A 25,482-nucleotide genomic window follows, 5' to 3' on the forward strand; every position below is an offset into this window, starting at 1 on the left:
TCCAGAGACTTGAGGTACTCAGGGCGGATCTCATCCACCCCCGGTGCCTTGCCACAGAGGAGTTTCTTGACCACCTCAGTGACTTCAGCCCGGGTGATGGACGAGTCCATCTCTGAGCCCTCATCCTCTGCTTCCTCAATGGAAGACGTGACAGCGGGATTGAGGAGATCCTCAAAGTACTCCTTCCACCGCCCAACGACATCCCCAGTTGAGGTCAACAGCTGCCCACCTCTACTGTAAACAGCGTTGGTAGGGCACTGTTTCCCTCTCCTGAGGCACCGGACGGTTTGCCAGAATCTCTTCGAGGCCAGCCGATAGTCCTTCTCCATGGCCTCACCGAACTCCTCCCAGGCCCGAGTTTTTGCCTCCACAACCACCCGGGCTGCAGTCCCCTTGGCCTGTCGGTACCCGTCAGCCGCCTCAGGAGTCCCACAAGCCAACCAGGCCTGATAGGACTCCTTCTTCAGCTTGACAGCATCCCTTACTTTCCGGTGTCCACCACCGGGTTCGGGGATTGCCGCCTCGACAGGCACCGGAGACCTTACGGCCACAGCTTCGAGTGGCCGCTTCGACAATGGCGGTGGAGAACATGGTCCACTCGGACTCAATATCTCCAGCCTCCCTCAGTATCCAGTCGAAGCTCTGCCGGAGGTGGGAGTTAAAGATCTCTCTGACAGGAGACTCGGCCAGACGTTCCCAGCAGACCCTTACAGTACGCTTGGGCCTGCCGAGTCTGTCCAGCTTCCTCCCCCGCCATCGGATCCAAATCACCACCAGGTGGTGATCAGTTGACAGCTCCGCCCCTCTCTTCACCCGAGTGTCCAAGACATACGGCTGTCGGTCAGATGAAACGACAACAAAGTCGATCATCGACCTGCGGCCTAGGGTGTCCTGGTGCCATGTGCACTGATGGACACCCTTATGCTTGAACATGGTGTTCGTAATGGACAAACTGTGACTAGCACAGAAGTCCAATAACTGAACACCACTCGGGTTCAGATCAGGGGGGCCGTTCCTCCCAATCACACCCCTCCAAGTGTCACTGTCGTTGCCCACGTGGGCATTGAAGTCCCCCAGTAGAACGATAGAGTCCCCAGCACTTTCCAGCACCCCTCCCAGAGATTCCAAGAAGGTCGGGTACTCTGCACTGCCATTCGGCCCGTAGGCACAAACAACAGTGAGAGACCTATCCCCGACCCGTAGGCGCAGGGAAACGACCTTCTCGTTCACCGGGGTAAACTCCAACACATGGCGGCAGAGCTGGGGAGCTATGAGCAAACCCACACCAGCCCGCCGCCTCTCACCATGGGCAACTCCAGAGTGGTGAAAAGTCCATCCTCTCTCAAGGAGTGTGGTTCCAGAGCCCAAGTCGTGCGTAGAGGTGATCCCAACTACCTCTAGTCGGAACCTCTCAACCTCACTCACGTTCTCAGGCTCCTTCCCCGCCAGCGAGGTGACGTTCCACATCCCTAGAGCTAGTTTCCGTGTCCAGGGATCGGGTTGTCTAGGCCCCCTCCTTCGATTGCCGCCCGATCCTCTCTGCACCGGCCGGGCCCCATGGGGAAAGGCCCGGCCACCAGGCGCTCGCGTACGAGCCCCAGCCCCGGAATGTCCTTTCTGGAATTCTCCTAGATATGCTTTATCCCCCACATCTGGCCCACATTTCTGCCTGACACGCTATCCGCCATTTTTATTTTTTAAAGCTATAATTCTCTTTGTCTGTCACCAGGTGGTGCACAGAAATGGCTTAATTGCCACCAGATGGCTCTGCGTTTTGGTAATATTGATTAGTCTGAATGTTTGTTTTGTGTGTGAGTGTGTGTGAGGGTATGTTTTTGTGTGTGTGTGTGTGTGTTTGTATTAAAATTTTTAGACAATGTGGAAATTATCAAATAACTAAAAGTGAAAAATTTCTTTACAGCTGACTCTTTGGAAGCTCTCTATCAGCCACCCCGATCACCACCATTAATTCAGCAGGACCTGAGACGGATGACGTACAACTACCCCCCTCACCCTTGGTGTTAATCTACACCAGGACCTGAGATGGATGACGTACAACTGCCCCCCTCCCCCTTGGTGTTAATCTACACCAGGACCTGAGACGGATGACGTACAACTGCCCCCCTCCCCCTTGGTGTTAATCTACACCAGGACCTGAGATGGATGATGTACAACTACCCCCCTCCCCCTTGGTGTTAATCTACACCAGGACCTGAGACGGATGATGTACAACTACCCCCCTCCCCCTTGGTGTTAATCTAAACCAATCAATCAATCCATCAAATTTTATTTGTAAAGCGCCTTACAACAGCCAAAAGGTGCACAAGGCGCTTTCCATTAAAAGCTTCAGTAGACAACAGAATATAAAAAATATAAAAAACATATAAAAATATAAGATGAATAAAAAAAAGTATATATACATATATACACATACACCTGCATACACATATACACACACATACACACACATACACATACATACACACACATACACATACATACACACACATACAAGATGGCCTTGAATACAAACAGCAGAACCTTGTACTCCACCCTAAACCGCACCGGAAGCCAATGGAGCGAGCAGAGGACTGGGGTGATGTGTGAGTGTTTGGAGGTGTTAGAGAGGAGACGTGCTGCTGCATTTTGTACCAGTTGAAGCCGATTGAGGAGTGATTTATTAAGTCCAGTGTAGAGGGCATTACAGTAGTCAATCCTTGAGCTGATGAAGGCATGAATGGCTTTTTCAAGGTCAGCTTGGGACAATAATGTTTTGACCTTACTAAGAAGCCTTAGCTGGTAAAAGCTCGCCTTAACAACCGCACTAATCTGTTTATCAAATTGCATACTTTTGTCAAAAATAACACCCAGGTTATGCACAGTGGGTGCAAACTGGGGTGTGAGAGGGCCAAAACTAGGAGAACTGCAGGGTGAATCCGTGCTAAACAGAATGTATTCAGTCTTACCTTCATTCAAGTGAAGGAAATTCTGAGAAAGCCACAGTTTAATGTCCTGAATGGAGTTATAGAGAGGGTCCAGTGCAGAACGATTGTTCAGAACCACAGGAAGGTAGATCTGAAGGTCGTCTGCATAGAAATGGAATTGAACGTTATGATTGGAGATGAGTTGACCAAGAGGCAGCATATAGAGTGAGAACAGAATAGGACCGAGAATGGAACCCTGAGGCACACCGGATGACAAAGGGGCAGCTGAGGAGGAAAAATCATTAAGCATAACTGAAAAAGTTCTGTCAATGAGATATGAAGAGAACCAATTGAGCACTGCGCCCTGCAGACCGACAACATGTTGAAGACGGGAGATGAGGATGGAATGATCCACGGTGTCAAATGCAGCGGTAAGGTCCAGGAACACCAAAACCACAGAGCTTTTACTGTCCAGTGCTCCAAGAATGTCATTATGGACCCTCAGTAACGCTGATTCGGTGCTATGTCTAGACCTGAAACCGGACTGAAATTTATCCCCCATGCCTTTCAGTTGGAGGTGAGACTGAAGCTGGGTGAAAACAAGCTTATCCATCAGCTTGGACAGAAATGACAGGTGGGATATTGGGCGGAAATTGGACAGTATGGAGGGATCAAGGTTGGGTTTCTTGAGCAGCGTTCTCACAATGGCGTGCTTGAGAGCAGTGGGAACAGTGCCCAAACTAAGACAGCTGTTTATGAAGGAGACAAGGAAAGGACCTATGATGTCAATAGCCTCTTTCAAAATCCTGGCAGGAACAGCGTCTAGAGGACAGGTGGTAGGCTTCAACTCATGGACAGGTTTTTTTAGGTCAACAAGAGTAACTGCATCAAAAGTCTCCAGCACACATTGTGTCGGTTGGGAGGGAATGGCAACAGCAGGGGCTTGTGTGATGGTTTGCCTAATAGACAAAACTTTGTCCAAAAAATACTGTTTGAATGCATTGCAAGTATTTACTGATGCCTCATTCACTACACCAGACACCGGATTTATGACAGAGTTAATAGTGCTAAACAGGATACCAGGACGGTGGCTATTGCTATTGATGAGATTGGAAAGGTATTGACCTTTAGCTTCCTTCACTGCTCTCTGATAGGTGGCAAGGCTGGCTCTAAACATCTCTAATGACACCTGCAGCCTATCCTTCTTCCATTTACGCTCCGCCTGTCTACACTGGCACCTGAGGGCCCGAGTTGTATCATTGAACCAGGGGTCCGATGGGCCTTTGGTCGACTTAGCCTTGTAAGGGGCAACAGAGTCCATAATCTGAGAGCAGATGGTGTGAAAGGATGAGAGGAGCAGGTCAGGACATAGAGGCAATGCCAATTCTACAGTAGAGGCGAGGTCAGAAACAGAGAAGGCAGCAACAAAGTCATCAACTCTAGATGGAGTAATAATGCGACAACAAAGGGGGGCAGTGGACGTGGGTGCAGGTGGAACAGCACAGATGTCAAACCGTATAAGAGAGTGGTCAGAGATGGGAAAATCCAGGACCTCACAGGATGACACTGTCACCCCACGAGAGATAATAAGGTCAAGGGTATGACCTAACCTATGAGTGGGACAGGATATAGACTGGGCCAGATCCAGTGAGTCTAAGAGAGCCTTAAAATCGTTACCAATTTTATCAGAGGGGCAACAAACATAAATGTTAAAATCACCACAGATTAAAATATTGTCAAACTTTGCCAGAAAGTCTGACAGAAACTCAGAGAATTCATTTAAAAAATCCCTATTTGGTTTGGGCTGCCGGTAGATAACTGCACATAAAATAGGACAGGGCAGTGTGAGCACAAATGTTTGTAACTCGAAACTGGAGTACCCTCTAGTGGACAGCTGGCGGCACTTGAAGGACTGTCTGTGAGTGGTAGCTACATAGACATAATAAAGAGTAGACACCGCATCGACCGCTACTGCCTACTGGCGCTGACGAGCCGTGGGACCGCCATCTTGGACCGGTCCGCCACTCCACTCAGTGTAATCTGTTTTGGCAGGTGAAACGAGCTGTCAGCGCATTTAATTAATCATACCTCAGTGAATACCTTACTGATTTTCACGCAGGTTTTTTTGCTGCAAAGGTCATACATGTAGCTATGATACAGGACACATGGTTCGGCGTATTTTAATATTCATAGTTTTATATTCATCAAAACTGTGAACATAATCCCCAAAAAGGGAGAAAAACAGGAACATTTCCAGTTTGACTATCATTCTGATTGAAATACCTTATGTGTAAATAGTGGCAGTAAAGTCAGAAATATATATTTCTCTCTCTCTCATTTCACAGCCCCCATCCCAACATACACACATGGGTCCCAGTCTAAAATAGCAGGATGAAATTAAAAGTGACAGTTTTTATTTAAACTGGACATTTACTTTGTTGAAACTCCCTTGAAAAGTCTGCAAACTTAATTAATGTAGCAATTTTCAAAACACAGTTACAAGTGCTTTTCAGAACCCAGAGGGAAAGAGATCAGGGCTAAGACAGTCACAATCACAAGGACATAATGTAAAGACCAACATTTGGATTCCTGGAGAGACACACCATGAGGCTAGAGTTCATGAAACACAAACAAACAGAGATACCACTGTTTCCAGGCAGTTTTAAGCCATTGCTTTCAGTTTCAGTGTTCATCTTGTCAGAAAGATGACAAATAGGACATAAAGATACTATGTGTGATGAGTAAGGTTAAAGTACAGATATAAAGCTTAGAATTAGTTTTGGGATGCTGGAATTTAGGATTAAAGCCTTGAATTGTCGTGGAACCACACACATGCACACGCTCTAAAACCCCTGAAAGAGGACAGTTCTTCCTTGTGCTCCCTTTCTGCAGTTCAAGAGAGGTGAGTTTGGTAATGTGGTGCAGCCTTATTTTGAGAAACACAGACACAACCAATGACAACAAGTCAGAATGATGGTTGTCGATGCCAAACTGAATCTCCTCAATGTGTTCCCCAAGCAGAAAAACATCCTCCGTTCCAATCTCCTCCCGGACGATGTCTGTGACTGTCGACACCTTAGGAGCTGGCATTGGAGAAGCTTGGCGGATCACCCTCTCTGCAGCACTCAGCACCTTATTAAAATAATAATTTTAAAAAATACATTATATTTATATAGTGCTTTACACAGGTGAGACACCACACCGAACAATCAGGCGGCGGAAGATGGCCTGGAATGCCGATGGATTGTTATTCCAGCCTCCTTATATGGAAAACAGGCACACAATACATACATTACTCACAAGACATAAAGATATTCATTAGGTATATTTTCAAAATTGTAATTAAAAGAACACCAACCCTACCTGACGCTCTGATTGAATTAAATAGGAGCTCCAAGTGATCTTGGCTGAACCTGTAGGTGAGCACATACCGCTGAACTAAATAATAAGCTTGTTTGAAAACCATTCTACTATCAGATGTTCTGTTGCCTTTATTTTAAGTGGGGTGGGTATGAGACATGAGAGGTAACTTACTTTTGTTAGGGTGAATTACACGTGAATAATACACAGTGTTGGGCAAGTTACTTGGAAAATGCAGTTAGCTAAGCTATTAGTTACTCTGTCATGAATAAAGCTTCACTACACAAAAGCTACCACCCAGTCAAATGTAGCAAGCTAAGTAACACAAACACAGCAGTAGGCTAGTTCATTACATAGGAAGCTACTTTAAGTTGTGCTAATTTCACATGGCAAGAAAAGTATGTTGTGTGGCCAAGCTACTTGGTAAATAAAGGAGTTACTACTACTGAAAAGTTACTTGATTCTGGAAATAGTGAAGCTACCACCAAAATACTAAGTTACTAGCTAAGCTAGTACTGCCCAACAATGATAATACCGTCTTTTATTTATATAAATATATAATTAGCTGGCCAATGTTATACCAGTAATATTTGATTTATTTCTACAATAGCATTCTTGAGTCAGTTGTAATCTAAATGTTATACTAATTATCTGAATTATTATTTTTATGTAGGCAAACGGATTATAAAATCAACACCTGTATGGTAGGGTTGTATCATTCAATACACCTGTATGGTAGGGTTGTATCATTCAGTACACCTGTATGGTAGGGTTGTATCATTCAGTACACCTGTATGGTGGGGTTGTATCATTCAGTACACCTGTATGGTGGGGTTGTATCATTCAGTACACCTGTATGGTGGGGTTGTATCATTCAGTACACCTGTATGCTGGGGTTGTATCATTCAGTACACCTGTATGGTGGGGTTGCAGTACATGAACCCTTGATTTCTTTAGGTGTTCCCTTTAATTTGTCAATTTGTCATCTGTATGTACTAAGTAGGCTATGTTTTTCTACATAAAATACTTCCTATGTGGCCTTAATGAATAATAACAATGTGACTGCGTTAACCACACTATGTAAACTTCAATGAAATAAACACAATATACATAAGGTAGCTAGCTACCCAGCCTCCTACACCAGAGTCTACTGCACGCCACGTTCCATGGGGCATTACGAGATGAGACTCACGGGAAGGTAGATAAAACATTACCATGCTTGATGTAAATAAAATGAACACAACCTGTTCCACAGCCCCTCCCCTTTCCCAGCCTCAGTTAGTAATATGTAGAACTGAAACTAAACTGAATGTGAAATATCTACTTGGTGCGTGTTGTGATCCAAATGAATATAGTTTAGTTTAACCGCGCACGCAACTTCTCTGTGTGTGGAACTAAAATTGTAAACTCCGAGTTCCCCCCGAAACGGACCTTGGAGCCGTAACTATAGCAACCGAAGTAGCCTAGCACACTTGATGCAGCATCGGAAATATGGCAAATGCAAGCCAGATTTGTATGTGCCTTCCTTCGTTTAGGGAATTATAGCCAGTTCGTTTCCTTACTATCTTTATAATTCTTGGACGTTGTGTAATTTACTCTGACACCAACATTATTAAATTCTCCATTGTTGCGATAGTGACAAAAGCACGATCTCTGATTGGCTACCGTCCAGCGGCAAGAGGCAAAGGTTGAACATGGTTGAGCTTCGCCGGCAGGACCAAATATTGTGCGTGTTCCCGTGGGCGGCAGTCGCCTTGCTTCGGCTTGCCGCGGCTGCCAGGGTTGGAGGCAAAGCTGCCGTCGAGGATTCATTGAACGTAATGGAGGAGGCAGCGGTTGCCGGTTCCGGTGTTTAAAGCCCCTTTTACGGGCACGGCGGTAGGGATTATTGCGTGCTAGTGTTCTTAATGACACCACAATGCAGTTCCAGGCCAAATAGAGTTAATTTAAAAGATAATTCAGTTTCTAAGCGAAACAGCGATTTGACAAGTGCGATTTTGGTGAGTCCACTATTTTAAAATGTTTTACAGTCAATTAGCCTCCGCTACTTAATAATTTGGTCGGTGGGATACACCAAAAGGTGAATGTAAATTAAAATGTTTCTGTCAATATATATCCATACAGCATGAACAGTTTATTTAAGTAATGGATTTATTTCAGTTTCTATCAATCCATCTGTACTGACTGCTCTTCAGTCTGCTTTGACTGGCTGTCCTTCCTGTTCTGTCTTAAAATTCAATCTGTCCGTTTCTCTGATCTGGCTGCCTTGATGCTTTGCTTTTCTGTTCTGCCTGCATTTGTGTCTGTCTTGCTTGCTGTTTGATCTGTCTGACTGCCTGCCTGTCTGCATTGCCATCTGTCTGTAATGCCCACTTGTCTGTCTTTCTTGTACCTTCTGTATACCTAGAGTGGTAGACAGTTGGCTAAAAAATATTCTCCAAGCACCTAAACCCGGGCAAACACCAGGAAAGCGCCCAGTTCATCCACCACAAATACCAAATGTATCAGCCAAATCTATCCGATGCTAAAAAAGCATATGAGGCGAAAAGTGTAAGATTCATCCCAACGTAGTCTGAAGAGTTTCCCTGGATTTGGCTCCCAACAGGACCAAATGGGATACAAACCTCCCATATTACTGACAACCAATCACCTGCCTCCGTCCAAAGCCATTTAACAGCTGGACAATTCCAGAACCATGCATTAGTGTATCAACCTCACTACACCCTTGCCAACACCTGAAAGGCACTGGTCCATCCTATTTAACTTATATGGTGGGATGCACAGTGGCTCTCAAAAGTATTCACCCCCCTGGAATTTTACACATTTAATTGTGTTGCAACATGAAATCGAAATTCATTTTATAAGTTTTTTTTTGCTACTGATCATCACAAAAATGTCCCTACAAAGCTATGATTATAAATGAGCAGAAGTGACATTTCTATTATATTATTTCTGAATTCATTTACAAAATATGTTTTCATGTTTTTCACAGCTACAAGCAGACTGAACTCAAGGCAACACACCAGTTACAGCTGAAGAAAGAGGAAAAGAATATCTGGTCCAGGGCAGAGGAGGCTTATACAACTACCCTCACCCAGAGAGATTGCAGTATAAAAACAATGCAGAAGGAGATCAGCAAGCTGATGATGGAAAAACAGCTTGCACAGGTAAGACATTGTCATTATTTTGGGAGTGTTTTCAATGGTTGACATCTAAATTTGAAATTGGGGGGGAAAAAGCTTTAAATTTGAAGTATTAAAATACAAGTTGACTCTAGCCTGCTGTACTAATCCAATATAACACTGTATTTTAAAAGATTACAGATGTAATTTATTTGTCATTGACTTGAACAGAAAGTCCAACCTTTGTTTGAACTACTTACTGAAAGTCAGCTACTGTACCAACGACTGTCAGATTCCCACACATGCCCTACAAATTCACAACAGTGCCAGTTTTACACATTGTGGTCAAAAACCATGGACTGTGTCTTCAGGGTATCTAGCATTAGTGTACTACATGGGTTAAACATGGGTCTCATCAGCTGTACAATATAGTTTTTAATAATATCTATATTTAATAGTCTAATTTTTAATTTAATTAGTCTAATTAGACTAATTAGTCTAGTTATAGCTATTAAAATGATGTATTGGTCATATTATAACAAATGTAACATTTTATTTCAGCAAGAAATTGATAGATTAAAGCTGAGGCAGAAAGTCATTAAGAATCAGGGACCACGTCTAGCTTGGAACGACAAACTGATTGAGACAAAGCGAGAGGAGACAGAGATAAAAGCAGGATTAGACAGACAAGGAATAAATGAGAAAGCAAAACAGGACGAGGAAACGATAAAAGCACTGACACAAGAGATTGAGAGATTGAGAAAGATTAAGCCAGAAATGTCTCATAAAAAAGATGAAGACATTTGTAACCTAGAAAGCGAGAGAGTTAAACTGGTCAACAAAAAGGTACAAGATTTGGAGAGAGATGTTGAGAGATTGAAAGAGATTGAACAGGAAAGGTCATTTAAAGGAGAAAGAACAATGCATATTGCAAAAATGGAAGATGTTCAACTAGTCAACAAACAGCTAAATGACTTGAAGAGTGAGGTTGAAATATTGAAACAGAAGCAGATATTTCAAAAGCAAAGATCCATGCATATTGCAGAGAGTGAGGGAGTTAAACTGTTCAACAAACAGCTAAACGACTTGAAGAGAGAAGTTAACAATTTGAAAGAAGACATGACAAGTAAAGAAATTCAATATGAAAGAAGATTTGAAGTTGCAAAAAAAGCGCATAAAAGACAGAATGAAAGAATTAAACAAGTTAACCAACATTTATTACAACTAGAGAAAGAAATAGTGATAATTAAAGAAGCGATTGGATTGAATGAGTATACTGGTTTAGAGAGACTAGGTGATGGAAACAGAGAGACAAAGAATGATGGAAGAGAAAAAGACATTAAACAAAGCATTGAGAAAGAGATGGAGATTAACCAAGAACAATATGAATTGGAGGAAAACCTCAAGACAATCAAGCAACAGATGGTAGAATTTGATAAAGTGAATTACTGCCCTAAAGCAACCATGCGGTTCAAAGGTGAAATGATACAGGTAAGTGGAGAAGGGGGTGGACAGAACCAACAGGACATGAAGGAGGAGGAAACAGAGAGTGAGAATGACATACAAAAAGAGAAAAAACGAATGAGACTTGAGATGGGACCAAAAGAGACTGAAATAATAAATGCAAGACTGAGAGAGTATTACATGTCAATCTACAGGGAAAGACTGACACAGAGTAAGAATAGAGAGATGCTAAAGATTGCAAGAGAGAAGAGAGAGAGAGAGAAAGAGATACAGAGTGAAGAGGAAAGAGAGAGACAAAAGGAAATGGAGGAAGAAAGAGAGAGACAGAGAGTGAAATCAGGGAAGCTACAGATAAAGATTGTAAGAGAGAAGAGAGAGTGGGAGAAAGAAATACAGAGAGAGGAAAGGGAGAGACCAGGGGAAATGGTGGAGGTGGAAAGAGAGAGACAGAAGGAGATGGAGGAGGAAAGAGAGAGACAGAAAATGAAGACAGTGGAGAGACAAAAAGAGATGGCAAGAGAGGAAAGAGAGCAGGAGAAAGAGATACAGAGAGAGAAGGAAAGAGCCAGACAGAAGGAGATGGAGACAGGAAGAGAGAGACAAAAGGAAATCAGGGAGATGGAAAGAGAGAGACAGAGAGAGAAAGAGAATGAGTGTGAAAAGATTGGGAAAGAGATTGAGGAAGCAGAGGACAGGATGTCCAAAGAAAATATGAATGATATAGTAAATATAATAAAATTAAAAGGACTGCAACAGCATCAAAGGCGGAGAGAAAAGTGCCTACAGAGTTTCAAGGTGGATCGAGAACAGAGAGAACAGAAAGAAGAGAGAGAAATGAAAGAACAGAGAGAAAAGAGAGAACTGAAAAAACTGAGAGAAGAGAAAGAACAGAGAGAAGAGAAAGAACAGAGAGAACAGAGAGAACAGAAAGAACAAAAAGAACAGAGCGAAAGAGAAAACCTCATGAGGGAGAAAGAGGAAAGACTTCAGGAGATTAAAAGGAATCAGGAATGGTTAAGACAGCAAAAAGAGCTGAATATACAGAGAGAGAGAGAACACGCCAGCTACATCACTTCAGCCAGAGTAAAACAGAAAAGAATTGAGGACCCTGCCCCTTCCAATAAGAGTCTTATTAGGAGAGCTTTTCACTGGATGCGTAGGACGTTTGGAATGAAGAACCTCAGAAAGAAGCTGGTAAAAAATTAAAGGAAGCCCTTGTTAGTCATGGAAGCCATTTATTGGTCAGTAATCTTTATTTACACTGTTTGTCACGCCCCCTTCCCCGTGACTCTTGTTTGTTCTATGTACATGTTGTTTCCGTCTTTGTTTGTTGGTATGTGTGCCTGGTGCGTCTGTTCCATGTCTGTCCTGGTGTTGTGTTCTGGTTGTCCGGGCAACGAGGCGGGGCGGGGTGTTCCCCACCTGACAGTCATTATCCACTCTCACACCTGTTCCTGATCTGCAATCCACCACAGCATTTAGGAGAGTGTAGTATTTGTGGAGATATAATAAAACACAGACACTGCGCCAAGGTGAGTCCGTTGATTCCAACTCCGTACCCCCTCAAACAGCCAAACCCCAGAAGGCCCAATGGCCCCTCCCATTACCGTATTTACTCTAGTACTGATACCATCATGACCGTACCTTATAAACTACTACACTCCTCCCCCCCTAGAGTTTAACCTATGACAAGAAGACTAAATAACTGAACTGTTATCCCAATTCCTGTAAACATAATATGCAGTGCTAAAAGTATACCACATAAACAAATTATTTAGTGTAGCAGTAAGCACTCTGAACATGAATAGTGTATTCATAACTCATCTCTACATGAACACTTAAAGATTCAGTCTGGTTGGTGCTGTCCGCTGTCTTTCTGGATAGCGGCGCTCTTGTTGCACTTCCTGAGATGGACCAGCAACAACATTTTCTGGCTCTGTGCTTTCTGCTGGATCCCCACAGCCCGCTGAGTACTCCAAAAAATCATCATCCCTTCTGCTTGGTGAATATGAAGCTTTAGATGCATACAGGTGATCCACGTGCACCTTGATTTGACGACGACCAACTTGGACCACATAGGTCAGTGGTCCTCTTTGTTGCAGAATCGTCCCTGGAATCCACAGCTCCTTTGGATGTCTGAAATCCCAAACTAACATCCTCCCTCCCAGTTTAAACGTCCGGAGTGGCTTCGCTCACTTGTCGTAAGCCTGTTTTTCCTGTAGCCGATGCTTGAGCCCTACATGTCTGGCTACATTAATGACAGGCGAGTGCGTGGGTGTCTCTTTAGAAACATTTCAGCCGGGGTGCGCTCAGTGACTGTGTGAGGAGTGTTTCTGTATGTGAACAGGAACCGAGCAAGCCGTTGCTGGGGTGACACAGACTGTGCTTCCAGTCAAGTCCAGGCTTTCTTGAATGTCTGCACAGCTCGCTCAACTGCTCCATTGGACGCGGGATGGTAGCACACTGAACTACGAAGTTCTCTCTCTTGATCTAGTCCAGGCCTTCACCAGAAACTTCGGGCTACTGCCTTCATTTGTGTTACCAGGATGTCCATCATATAAATCAGAAAACAGTCTCCGTCTGAACTTTGGTGGTATCACGACCCTTGACCCCCAGAGAATACATCCCTGGTTTGTAGACAACTGGTCTTTTCTCAGAAAGAATTGTTTAAGATTTGAATCTGGCACAAACTTTGGTCATCCTGACAATGTCAGATCAAGAACTTTGGAAAGGATTGGGTCATGTCTTGTCTCTTATGCAATGTCTTTTGCTGAAACAAGCAGCTCATCCACATGTGAGACACAGAGTACTCCACCTTCATCTGTAACGTCATCAGTGTCGTGCTTGCACAGGAGACATGACAATGCATCTGCATTGGGGTGATCACTGGATCGTCTTTACTGAATGTCATAATCGTACGCCAACAGGGTTAAAGCCCAGCGTTGCATGTGGAGTGCAGCAAGAGTTGGAACTGTACATTTGGGGCCAAGAATCGTCAGAAGTGGTTTGTGGTCAGTCAACAACACAAACGTTCTACCGTATAGGTACTTATGGAACTTTTTGACACCGAGATGAGAGAGTTCTTGATGCAAAAGCAATAGGTTGCTCTTCGCCGGATGGAAGCACATGAGAAATCACTGCTCCGACACCATATGGACTGGTGTCACAAGCAAGCCTGAGAGGCTTCTCTGGATCATAGTGTGCAAAGCATTTGCTATTCAGGAGATGCTGTTTACAGTCCTTGAATGCATCTTCACATTGTGGAGACCACTTCCATGGTGTTTCAGCTTGTAGCAGCTGGTGAAGTGGGTGCAGCCATGTGGACTGATTTGCCAAAAATCTCCCATTGTAATTAAGCAAACCCCAAAATGATCTTAACTTCGTAACATTCTGTGGAGCTGGTGCCTTTACTATGGCCTCAACCTTGCTTGTGGTTGGGTGCAGTCCCTGTGCATCTATTCTGTACCCTAGGTAGTCCACTGAGTCTTGCAGGAATGCACACTTGGAAAGCTTGATTCTCACACCATACTTTTCCAGTCTTGCCATCACTTGATCCAAAATGGCTAAGTGTTCTTCCTTTGTAGATGCTGACACCAGAATGTCATCCATAAAGCACACAACCTTCTCCATTCCACTCAGTATTTGATCCATTGTGTGTTGAAACACTGCTGGAGCTGTGGAAACTCCATAGGCAAGGTGAAGGAATCTGAAGAGGCCTTGTTTGTGTGTTTACTGTAATATAGTGCTCTGACTCTGGATCTAATTGCAGTTGTTGGTAAGCGCAGGACAGGTCTACCTTACTGAAAACTGTCCCGCCTGCTAGAGTGGCAAACAAGTCCTCAGCATTTGGAAGTGGATATTCTTCCGGGAGTATGCATCGATTCACGGTCACTTTGTAATCACTGCACAATCTCACTGTCTTGTCTTTCTTTGGTACAACGACAATAGGCGCCGCCCATTCACTCCTTTCCACTTGAGTTATGATGCCATTCACCAGTAAGCTTTCAAGCTCTTTTTCCACTGCTTCCCTCAACGCATAAGATACTGGTTGTGGTTTGTGGAAGATGGACTTGGCCTCACTTTGCACTCTTATCTTCGCTCTGAAGTCTTTAATCTTCCCATATCCATGCTTGAAGAGATCCTTGTGCTTTCCAAGAATTGCTTGCAGAGTGAGCTGTTCATTTTTCTCATGATTGTCTTGAAGACTGAAGATCTTTCCTCAGTTCAGCTTTATCTTCAGCAGCCAATTCCTTCCCAGTAGTGGTGGTTTACTGCCTTTCACCACCACAAGTGGCAGCTTCCACTCATGTCCCTCATACTTCACCGGCACTAGGATTTTCCCAGTGAAGACAAATGAATGGCTGCTGGCTGCACAGAACAGCTCTTCAGTTGTTCATGATAGAGAGACTCTGAAATCAAGGACATGGATGCACCTGTATCAACTTGCATATCCACTGGCTTCCCAGCTATATCCACTTTGACAAAAATTCCATATTTTCTTCCTTGAGCAGTATACACCGTAAACAGGTCAGGTACGTCATCCTTACAATCATCCAAGTCATCAGTTTCTCCCGTTGCGTTCACCTTTTGAGCTTTGTCTCTATGCTTTATTTTTTGCAGACTCTTTTTAGATGTCCCACTTTTCCACAGCCGTGGCATGTTTCGGTACGATAGTAGCATTCAGTTGATTGATGATTGTCCTTGCCACATCGATGTACTGTTACTCTTCTTGTGATGTTGCCGGTCACCAGAAGTGTTGAAGACTCTGTGAACTGCCCCTTTTGGTTTATCCGCAGGTTCTCTCACTTCCTTTGTATCTTTGTAAGCCAACTCAAGAGCAAGTGCAATATCGCAGGCCTTTTTGAATGTAAGACACTCAGAAACACGTCTGCTTTCTTCCCAGCATCAATCTCAATTGCAGCAAGCCATCTTTCAAATCGTTCTAAATATGAATACAAATCTTCTTTCTTACTTTCAAATTCCTATTAATGCCATTTCTTCAGGTGTTTTCTTTATTTAATTATTTTACAATTTCCCCTCTTCCAGCACATTTCATCTTCTGGCTTCGTCTGTTAATCTCCACTTTCTTTAATTACTTGCTTTGTCTGGCAAGACAAATTATTTCCTTTTATTTTTTCAGTTACATTCACTCACCACAGGAGGGCACTTTCAGGGATCTGTCCCTACCCTAGCTCGGATGGCAAGCTTAGCCGTTTCAGCAGCTAGCAGTCTGTGTCTTCCGAACCAGAAACAGGCGGAGGGTTGCCCTTTTTCACGGCGTTCCACTCGCCAGATATCTTCAGTATCCTTCTCTGATGTGGATTCTTTACCTCTAGTACCTCGTCGCCACTGTAGTATTTGTGGAGACATAATAACACACGCAGACACTGAGCCAAGGTGAGTCTGTTTATTCCAACTCTGTACCCCCTCAAACAGCCAAACCCCGGAAGGTCCAATGGCCCCTCCCATTACCGTATTTACTCTAGTACTGATACCATCATGACCGTACCTTATAAATTACTACAGAGAGGACCTGACTTCCAGCCCCTGCTGGATCGTTAAGCCCCAACCGTATGTTGAGCTTTGCGAACCAGCTAAACCTTTGCTGTATTGACCTAGTCCTGTTTTGCCTGTCTGCTGTGTTTTCCGATTACCTACCTGTAACCCTGCTTTTTCCCCTGCCTAGACAAACCCGACAACTGCACGCACCTGTTTGTCACCCTGGACCTCGGAGCCACCCTGCACCTAGATTCCACGCCAACCCACAGCCACTCGGCCCACCCCCCTGACACTGTTGTTATACGTACGGCAGCTTTTTATTTTTTATTTTATGTTAGGTCCAAATGTGATGAGATACTGACCCAATACTTTCCTGTTTCTGTGCTTTTCCTGTTACAGCTACTGCCATGATGAATGAAGCCCAGTCAATGTCATTGTCATTTATGCTTGAAACCATCTCATATATAATAAAATAGAAATGAATTACTATGTGTGTGATTATTGACTGAAAGCATTGAGATTATGTTAGTTATAAACAATGTCACCCAGCGATTTAGGAGATAAAATAGCACCCAATACAACTGGATGACACATTTAGAGGCCCAGGGCCTGGCATGAAGATCTGTGTTTAAGGGTTAAGTGCCTTGAGAACAGAGCCTAACATGGGTGGACCAGTAGATGCAAGGTTGCTGTTTCAATCCCTGGACAGAGGGGACCAGTTTTTGAAGATGTCATTTGTTTTTTGCAGTACACCCTTTTCACTTATTGCAATAATATATATTTTTGAAAACCCTTGTAGCACTACGGTGTTAATTATTTCATAATTTCTATACATGAACAAAGTTGTTCTTTAAATTAGATACAATTGTCAGACTTTTACACTAAGTCACTCAACATTTCACCAGTGTTCTAGTCTACTCTAGAACAGTTACTTTTAATAGGAATCATCAATAATACGAATCAATACGAATCATCAATAAACATGTATAGAGAAATGAACATTTGATTCTCTGGCAACAGTTCTGGTGGATTTGATTGCATTCAGCATCTCAATTGGACACTTGTCTCTCAAAACTTGAGATATCTGTGGCATTGTGTTGTTTAACAAAACTGTGCGTTTTAGAGTTGCCTGTTATTGTCCCGAGCCCAAGGGGTACACGTTGATGCTGTTTAATCACCTGTCAGGTCAATGGATTATCTTGGCAAAGGAGAAATGCTCACTAACCGGGAAATACAAATATTTATGCACAAAATCTATTTCAGCTCATGAAAAATGGGACCAACACTTTACTTTAGGGTGTCCTGTCATGGAAAACACTTCAGATTTCCAGCAAAAAACATGCAAAAACTCAGGAACTTGTGAATCCAAAATAGACCTTAATGAAGATTCAAAAAAGCAGAGTTGGAACAACTGACTTCCAAACCTTAAACACACATTTGTATACAGTATGGTTATACAATGATATTAGGTCCTCCCATTATGCTAATTTCTGGATGGATCCTTCTGGAATCTTCCATCAATGTTTTTTACAACCCTCTGGGATTCGCTCCCCCAGCCAGTACTCATCATGACTCAGCATATTCTCTGAAATGGAAGGATTTCCTTATCTATGGGCTCACTCATCCTCCCAAGGCATTCAAGGACAAGCAACTGGTCATTCTGACATCAGGATTACATAAACTGTTGCTCCTTAGTCACATCAGTATAGTAAGAAGAGAAACTGAGCACAGCTGTTGACCTTGACACACATAGAAATCCAAACTGTGTACCTTATTCTTCATCAGTCTCTCTTAACAATTAAATGTGGAAAAATCTAAGACAATTCGACTGGGAAAATTATATGAGCCTTGGTTAAATGTTTCATTAACACCCAATTGATTTGCAAAAGTTCACATGAGACAGTCTGTCTACTCTCCATCAGGTTAATGTGAAATAACATTTCATGAAAATATCCCTACAGTCCCTAATTCACAAAAATAACAATGCTATATTAATCTGTTGGGAACATGTAGCTCAGTTAGTCCTGGGAAATATGTCTGTGTGATGAGAAATGTTTTGTTTATCTGAGGAATAGAAACTTGTGCTAATGCCTAGGCCTTAACTGAGCAGGCTAATTCTTTATATGTGACTTGGCAGATCTGACTAACGTCCTGTTATGGCTGAACACTGATTAAATGGACTGTAAATTGACTGTGAATGTCAAATGTCAATGTTGTTTTGTGGAACTAACCTCTACCTGAAGATGAGACAGCCAGTAATTTGAGCTGTTGCGTCTTTCACCATTGGAAATTAACTCTCATGATGCGATGAACATAAGAAATGTATTCAGGTTCTAAACCATTCAGAGATTTATAAACTAAAAGCACCACTTTGAAATCTATTCTGTAACTGACTGGAAGCCAATGCAAAGATTTAAGAACCAGAGTGATTTGCTCCGTTCTCTTGGTCCTGGTTAACATTCTAGCAGCAGCATTCTGAATGAGCTGCAGTTGTTTTACAGTCTGTTTTTAGGAGTCCAGTTAAGAGGCCATTACAGTAGTCAACCCTACTAGAGATCAAAGCATGGATGAGCTTCTCTTGGTCTTTTTGGGACACCAAGCCTTTGATTCTGGCTATATTTTTTAGATGATAGAATGCTGTTTTGGTGACCGCTTTGATATGACTGTTAAGTGTGAGGTCTGTGTCTATCAGAACACCAAGATTATGCATTTGATCACCGCTTTTATGGGCCCAAGAATCCAGTTCTTTACTAATACTTGTTATTTTCTTTTTGTTGGCAAACACAATAATCTCATTTATAGGTATTTACAGATGCATATAATTAGAATATCATCAAAAAGTTGATTTATTTCAGTAATTCCATTCAAAAAGTTAAACTTGTATATTATATTCATTCATTACACACAGACTGATATCTTTCAAATATTTATTTCTTTTAATTGTGATGATTATAACTGACAACTAATGTAAATCCCAAATTCAGTATCTCCGAAAATTTGAATATTACTAAAGACCAATACAAAAAAAATATTTTTTTAAATGTTGGCCAACTGAAAAGTACGAACATGACAAGTATGAGCATGTACAGCACTCAATACTAAGTTGGGGCTCCTTTTGCCTGAATTACAGCAGCAATGCGGCGTGGCATGGAGTCGATCAGTCTGTGGCACTGCTCAGGTGTTATTAGAGCCCAGGTTGCTCAGATAGTGGCCTTCAGCTCTTCTGCATTGTTGGGTCTGGCGTATCGCATCTTCCTCTTCACAATACCCCATAGATTTTCTATAGGGTTAAGGTCAGGCGAGTTTGCTGGCCAATTAAGAAGAGGGATACCGTGGTCATAAACCAGGTACTGGTAGCTTTGGACCTGTGTGCAGGTGCCAAGTCCTGTTGGAAAATGAAATCTGCATCTCCATAAAGTTGGTCAGCAGCAGGAAGCATGAAGTGCTCTAAAACTTCCTGGTAGATGGCTGCGTTGACCTTGGACCTCAGAAAACACAGTTGACCAACACCAGCAGATGACATGGCACCCCAAACATCACTGACTGTGGAAACTTTACACTGGACTTCAAGCAACGTGGATTCTGTTCCTCTCCTCTCTTCCTCCAGACTCTGGGACCTTGATTTCCAAATGAAATGCTAAATTTATTTTCTTCAGAGAACATAAATTTGGACCACTCAGCAGCAGTCTAGTCCTTTTTGTCTTTAGCCCAGGCGAGACGCTTCTGACACTGTCTTATTCAAGAGTAGCTTGACACAAGGAATGCGACAGCTGAAACCCATGTCTTGCATACGTCTGTGCGTGGTGGTTCCTGAAGCACTGACTCCATCTGCAGTCCACTCTTTGTGAATCTCCCCCACATTTTTGAATGGGTTTTGTTTCACAATCCTCTCCAAGGTACGGTTATCCCTATTGCTTGTACACTTTTTCCTACCACATCTTTTCCTTCCCTTCGCCTCTCTATTAATGTACTTGGACACAGAGCTCTGTGAACAGCCAGCCTCTTTAGCAATGAGCTTTTGTGTCTTGCCCTCCTTGTGCAAGGTGTCAATGGTCGTCTTTTGGACAGCTGTCAAGTCAGCAGTCTTCCCCATGATTGTGTTGCCTACAGAACTAGACTGAGAGACCATTTAAAGGCCTTTGCAGGTGTTTTGGGTTCATTAGCTGATTAGAGCGTGGCACCAGGTGTCTTCAATATTGAACCTTTTCACAATATTCAAATTTTCTGAGATATTGAATTTGGAGTTTTCATTAGTTGTCAGTTATAATCATCAAAATAAAAATAAACACTTGAAATATATCAGGCTGTGTGGAATGAATGTATACATTATACAAGTTTCACTTTTTGAATGGAATTACTGAAATAAATCAACTTTTTGATGATATTCTAATTCTATGACCAGCACCTGTAGTGGAGAAGATCTGCAAAGAGGAGTGGGACAAAATCCCTCCTGAGATGTGTGCAAACCTGGTGGCCAACTACAAGAAACGTCTGACCTCTGTGATATTCAACAAGGGTTTTGCCACCAAGTACATGTATTTGACCCCTCATGTTTTGCAGAGGGGTCAAATACTTATTTCACTCATTAAAATGCAAATAAATTCATAAAATGTGTGTGTTTTTCTGGATTTTTTTGTTGTTATTCTGTCTCTCACTATTCAAATAAACCTACCATTAAAATTATAGAGTGATCATTTCATTGTCAGTAGGCAAATGTACAAAATTAACAGGGGATCAAATACTTTACCCCTCATTGTAGGTTCTATAGGACGCATAGAACGTAAAAGGGTTTAGGTTTCTACTAGTGATATTTCAGGAGGGACTTTGTTCTGTAGTGTACTGGAGCAGTTTAGAAGAGGGGTAGGAACTCCAGATGTCCTGCTGTCTCAGGATGTCTCTGCAGAATGCAGGCAGTTCCAACAGGCGCTGCAGAGCAGAGTTCATAAAACAAGTGTTTCTGATGTTGGGCAACCTGGAAGAAAAAATTGATTTGTAAGGAATGAAACCACAATACCTCTTAATACCACGTAATTATTTGAAAACAAAAAGTAAGGTGTATTTTACCTACATTGTTATAACTGAAAGGAAAGGATCTGGGACCTACGGACGTCTGAAGATCCCAATGATTCCAGGAAGGAAAGAGAAGACCCCACACCAGTCTCACTTCTGTTTCTTGCCTTTACAGTTTGTGTCCCTGCCCAGGAGTTCCCTCAAATGCCCACTTTTCATGCAAGATCATGCAGCTTTTGATCCCCTTTAAGACATTACATATGCATTTATATTTGAAGAAGATTAACAACCAATTTTAGTGGACATGAATTGTCGCTGTCCCATGCTAAGGTAGCCTCCCCCCAGTCAAAACCAGTGTCTTCCCTCAGTCCTCGTGCTCTAAAGAGTTTCCCAATGATTACCTTGGTGGTCTTGGGCAGACATATTCTTCTGGAAGCTCTTCTAATTCTGCTTGGTCTCCCTCACCTGGTCCACTATATGAGAAGAAAGAGGCAGGGCTTAAATACAATGTCTGAAAAATAACATACATAGGAGCATTACAGATAAACGTGAAAACTTAATAACATCAATAAATATTTGGTGACATCTTTTGTTGCCTAGAGCCGTACCTGCACACATAGAAGAGGATGTAGGCAGTGTGAGCTCTGGTCCTCAGCACAGTGGCCACATCTGTCCTCCGGACACATCGGTCATCCCATCAGAGCCACCCACTGCCTTGGCTGTCCAACAGATCAGTGATGTGGTGGTCTGGAGAATGTGGACATGGGAACATTGAACATTTCAGGAATTACTCTCTTAAATGTTTGTGAACATGGTATGCTCGTTTTACCATTCAAAACCAACCATATTAAAGCATTATTCACAACTTTTTAATTTTCTAATATTAATTGTCTCAAACCTCTCCATGGGACGCCCAGCTTCTGCAGATTTAGCACACCTGAATCAACTTGTCTGCTAAATATCTAACCCTTGACCTCTTGATTCAGGTGACCTAGTTCAGGGCCACAATATAATTGCGAGATTCTAGAGGTCACGGAGAGGTTCAAAAACCACTGCTCTAGGGGACTGCAGTATGTGAAATCTGTGACTATATTTGCATATGAAATGTTGTCTGTTCATCACTGTCGTCAGTCACATTAAATGTAGTAAATTATATATAAAGAGATGTATGACATTTTCAATGTTGCACAGTTTGTAAAAAATCTGTTAAAATTGATAAAAAATGTATTTGAAATGTGGGTTCCAGACTTTTTAGAACTATGCAGGAATGCCTGGCATGTAACTTTACATGTGTATTTGAACTATATTGTACCTGTATACAAGCTGTCTCCCAGATGTGAGATCACACTTGACAATCAAGAATGCCTGTTTCTTTGAGGTAACAAAACTCCGACAGGTATTCCCTCTAGTTCTGAGGTATATTTCCCAGATGTGATCGTATAGTGGTTTTTACAAAAATTGATAATTTAATTATGTCTACCTTAGAGATATTCAGAATGAACTACCATCACCTACTTCAAACTAAATGTCTCACCCTAGTAATGAAAGCAGAATGCACATATTTCTCAACTAATCAAGCTACTGGCCTCAGCCAAAAACTGCAGCCCACAACATAAAAAAAAGAAGTAAATTACCTGCAAAGTTCGGGGAGAAATCATGTAGAATGTCTGTTTTTTTTTAGGTAACAAAATGTCTAAAGAAAATGGAAGATTATTTTCAGTTACACAATTAGATATTTGGCTAGCACCGACCATATGCATAATCGTTTGCATCGGAAAAGCCGACCAGTTGCATCCAAAGCCAAGTCGGTAATACCCCTTAACAGTTCCATGAATATCAAATTATTTTACAGAAAACATACAAACATTTTATGAATACATTTTGTAACTGTATTTTACAACACGATCGTTTCTCAACTCACCGACAGACATTCCCTCTGGTTCTGAGGTAAATTTCACAGAATTCCAGATTTTTGCTGCTAGCTGTATAATTACACTAAAAAGCCAGGAGATGGCGAAAGCCCCCCATTTTATGCAGGAATTTAACAGAACTTATTTACATCGTTACATATATAGTGAATATAAATAGACCCTTTTTAACTCCTATTTCTCTTCTCAACACTCATTTTTAATGATGAGAGTGTTAGAAACACAATATCATACCTGAACTAGACAGGCAGTTTGAGTGTTGGCCATGCTGTTGTTTCCCATTGACCTCACCCTGTGTCAATCGATGGCACTGAAAATACATTTGTAGAGTATGCCAAACAAAAAAACCCAATTAAACAAACCATACAACTCAATGCACGAAGGAAAATGCATTATCATCTTGTCCGTTTATCAGCCCATTCTATTACACACAGCTCATATAAGCCTGGTACAAGAACAATTTAAAGTTGTCCTTGGTGGTAGTGATCATAACCTCAACAGTATTGTTTAAAGATACTTGTAGTTATATTTGAAAAACGTTTTCAAGGTCCAACTAGAAATAAAAGCCTTGTAGCATTCCTAACATTAAGATGTACAACGATTGCAAACTAAAGGCTTAGCTTTGGCCGGTGCAGTCGCACCAGGGCCAAGAGTCTATCCGGACATGTTTTCTGGACGTCCGTTACAAAAATGTTGGTAGGCCGAAGTTCAACTGTTACGATAACGTAACCATAGCAACCAGTTCTGCCAGGACAATATTTATGATATTCTGTATGATAAATGATCCGACTTACGGTTTCACCAACAAAATGTTTTATTTTGCTAATAAGTCAGCATGATATCGGAGTATAATGATGACAGTGAATCAAATTAATTAGCTTAATATCATTTTATTCAATAGTTTCAATACCACTTTAATAAAGAATATGAAATGCATTCTGGAATTAATTTATTCAAAGCGTTGTTGTTTCGATAGTTTCCCACAAATATAATAGAACATGGGCTGATGTCATAAAGGCCCAATAAATCAGTATGGCAATTTGACAGTCGTCTGACCTGGGACCTGTTCTAAACAATCTACAATACAAACAGTTGGTACAAGTGGCATTTCAGTTCTTAAAACAGTTTCAATTCGTTAATAATATATAAATAGCCACTGTTGTGCATAGCATAATACATCAAATGACTGTACTTTTCAGAATATTAACAAACAAATCCTTTTGAAATAGTTTTCAATCATTTATTAATTACAAAACGTACAAAATGGCTATTGTCTTATGCAGGAGGATACTGTACAGTGGGGCAAAAAAGTATTCAGTCAGCCACCAATTGTGCAAGTTCTCCCACTCAAAAAGATGAGAGAGGCCTGTAATCAGGTACACTTAAACTATGAGAGACAAAATGAGAAGAAGAAATCCAGAAAATCACATTGTAGGATTTTTTATGAATATATTGGTCAATTATGGTTGAAAATAAGTATTTGGTCAATAACAAAACTTCATCTGAATACTTTGTTATATACCCTTTGTTGGCAATGACAGAGGTCAAATGTTTTCTGTAAGTCTTCACAAGGTTTTCACACACTGTTGCTGGTATTTTGGCCCATTCCTCCATGCAGATCTCCTCTAGAGCAATGATGTTTTGGGGCTGTCGCTGGGCAACACAGACTTTCAACTCCCCCCAAAGATTTGCTAGGGGGTTGAGATCTGGTGACTGGCTAGGCACTCCAGGACCTTGAAATGCTTCTAACGAAGCCACTCTTTCGTTGCCCGGGCGGTGTGTTTGGGATCATTGTCATGCTGAAAGACCCAGCCACGTTTCATCTTCAGTGCCCTTACTGATGGAAGAAGGTTTTCACTCAAAATCTCACGATACATGGCCCCATTCATTCTTTCCTTTACATGGATCCGTCGTCCTGGTTCTTTTGCAGAAAAACAGCCCCAAAGCATGATGTTTCCACCCCCATGCTTCACAGTAGGTATGGTGTTCTTTGGATGCAACTCAGCATTCTTTCTCCTCCAAACACGACAAGTTGAGTTTTTACCAAAAAGTTATATTTTGGTTTCATCTGACCATATGACTTTCTCCCAATCCTCTTCTGGACCATCCAAATGCTCTCTAGCAAACCTCAGAAGGGCCTGCACATGTACTGGCTTAAGCATGGGGACATGTCTG

General features: G+C 42.1%; 1 long non-coding RNA gene and 1 other non-coding gene across 6 annotated transcripts in view; one reads left to right on the top strand and one right to left on the bottom strand.

The window, feature by feature from the left end:
- Positions 1–23,056, bottom strand: part of LOC117595305 — a 50,732-nt gene extending 27,676 nt beyond the window's left edge. The window contains exons 1-4 of one of the 4 annotated variants that reach the window (XR_004576504.1): positions 21,988–23,056; positions 21,474–21,852; positions 21,210–21,341; positions 17,918–17,954 (exon numbers count right to left, since the gene is read on the bottom strand). This is a non-coding gene — a long non-coding RNA (uncharacterized LOC117595305). Of the gene's footprint in view, positions 1–17,917; positions 17,955–19,638; positions 19,677–21,041; positions 21,342–21,473; positions 21,853–21,987 lie in introns of those variants that run through there. The other 3 variants (XR_004576505.1, XR_004576506.1, XR_004576503.1) reach the window with 3 other exon arrangements.
- LOC114830854 lies at positions 8,070–16,856 on the top strand. Of its 2 annotated transcripts, none has more exons than XR_004576497.1 (4): positions 8,070–8,284; positions 9,277–9,451; positions 16,557–16,673; positions 16,769–16,856. It is a non-coding gene; the product is annotated as an uncharacterized LOC114830854 (transcript). The 2 variants fall into 2 exon arrangements; XR_004576498.1 differs by having other exon boundaries at positions 8,074–8,162.
- Positions 23,057–25,482: the final 2,426 nt, after the last annotated feature.

The sequence above is a fragment of the Esox lucius genome, chromosome 11, assembly GCF_011004845.1.
Source record: "Esox lucius isolate fEsoLuc1 chromosome 11, fEsoLuc1.pri, whole genome shotgun sequence".
Classification (NCBI taxonomy): domain Eukaryota; kingdom Metazoa; phylum Chordata; class Actinopteri; order Esociformes; family Esocidae; genus Esox; species Esox lucius.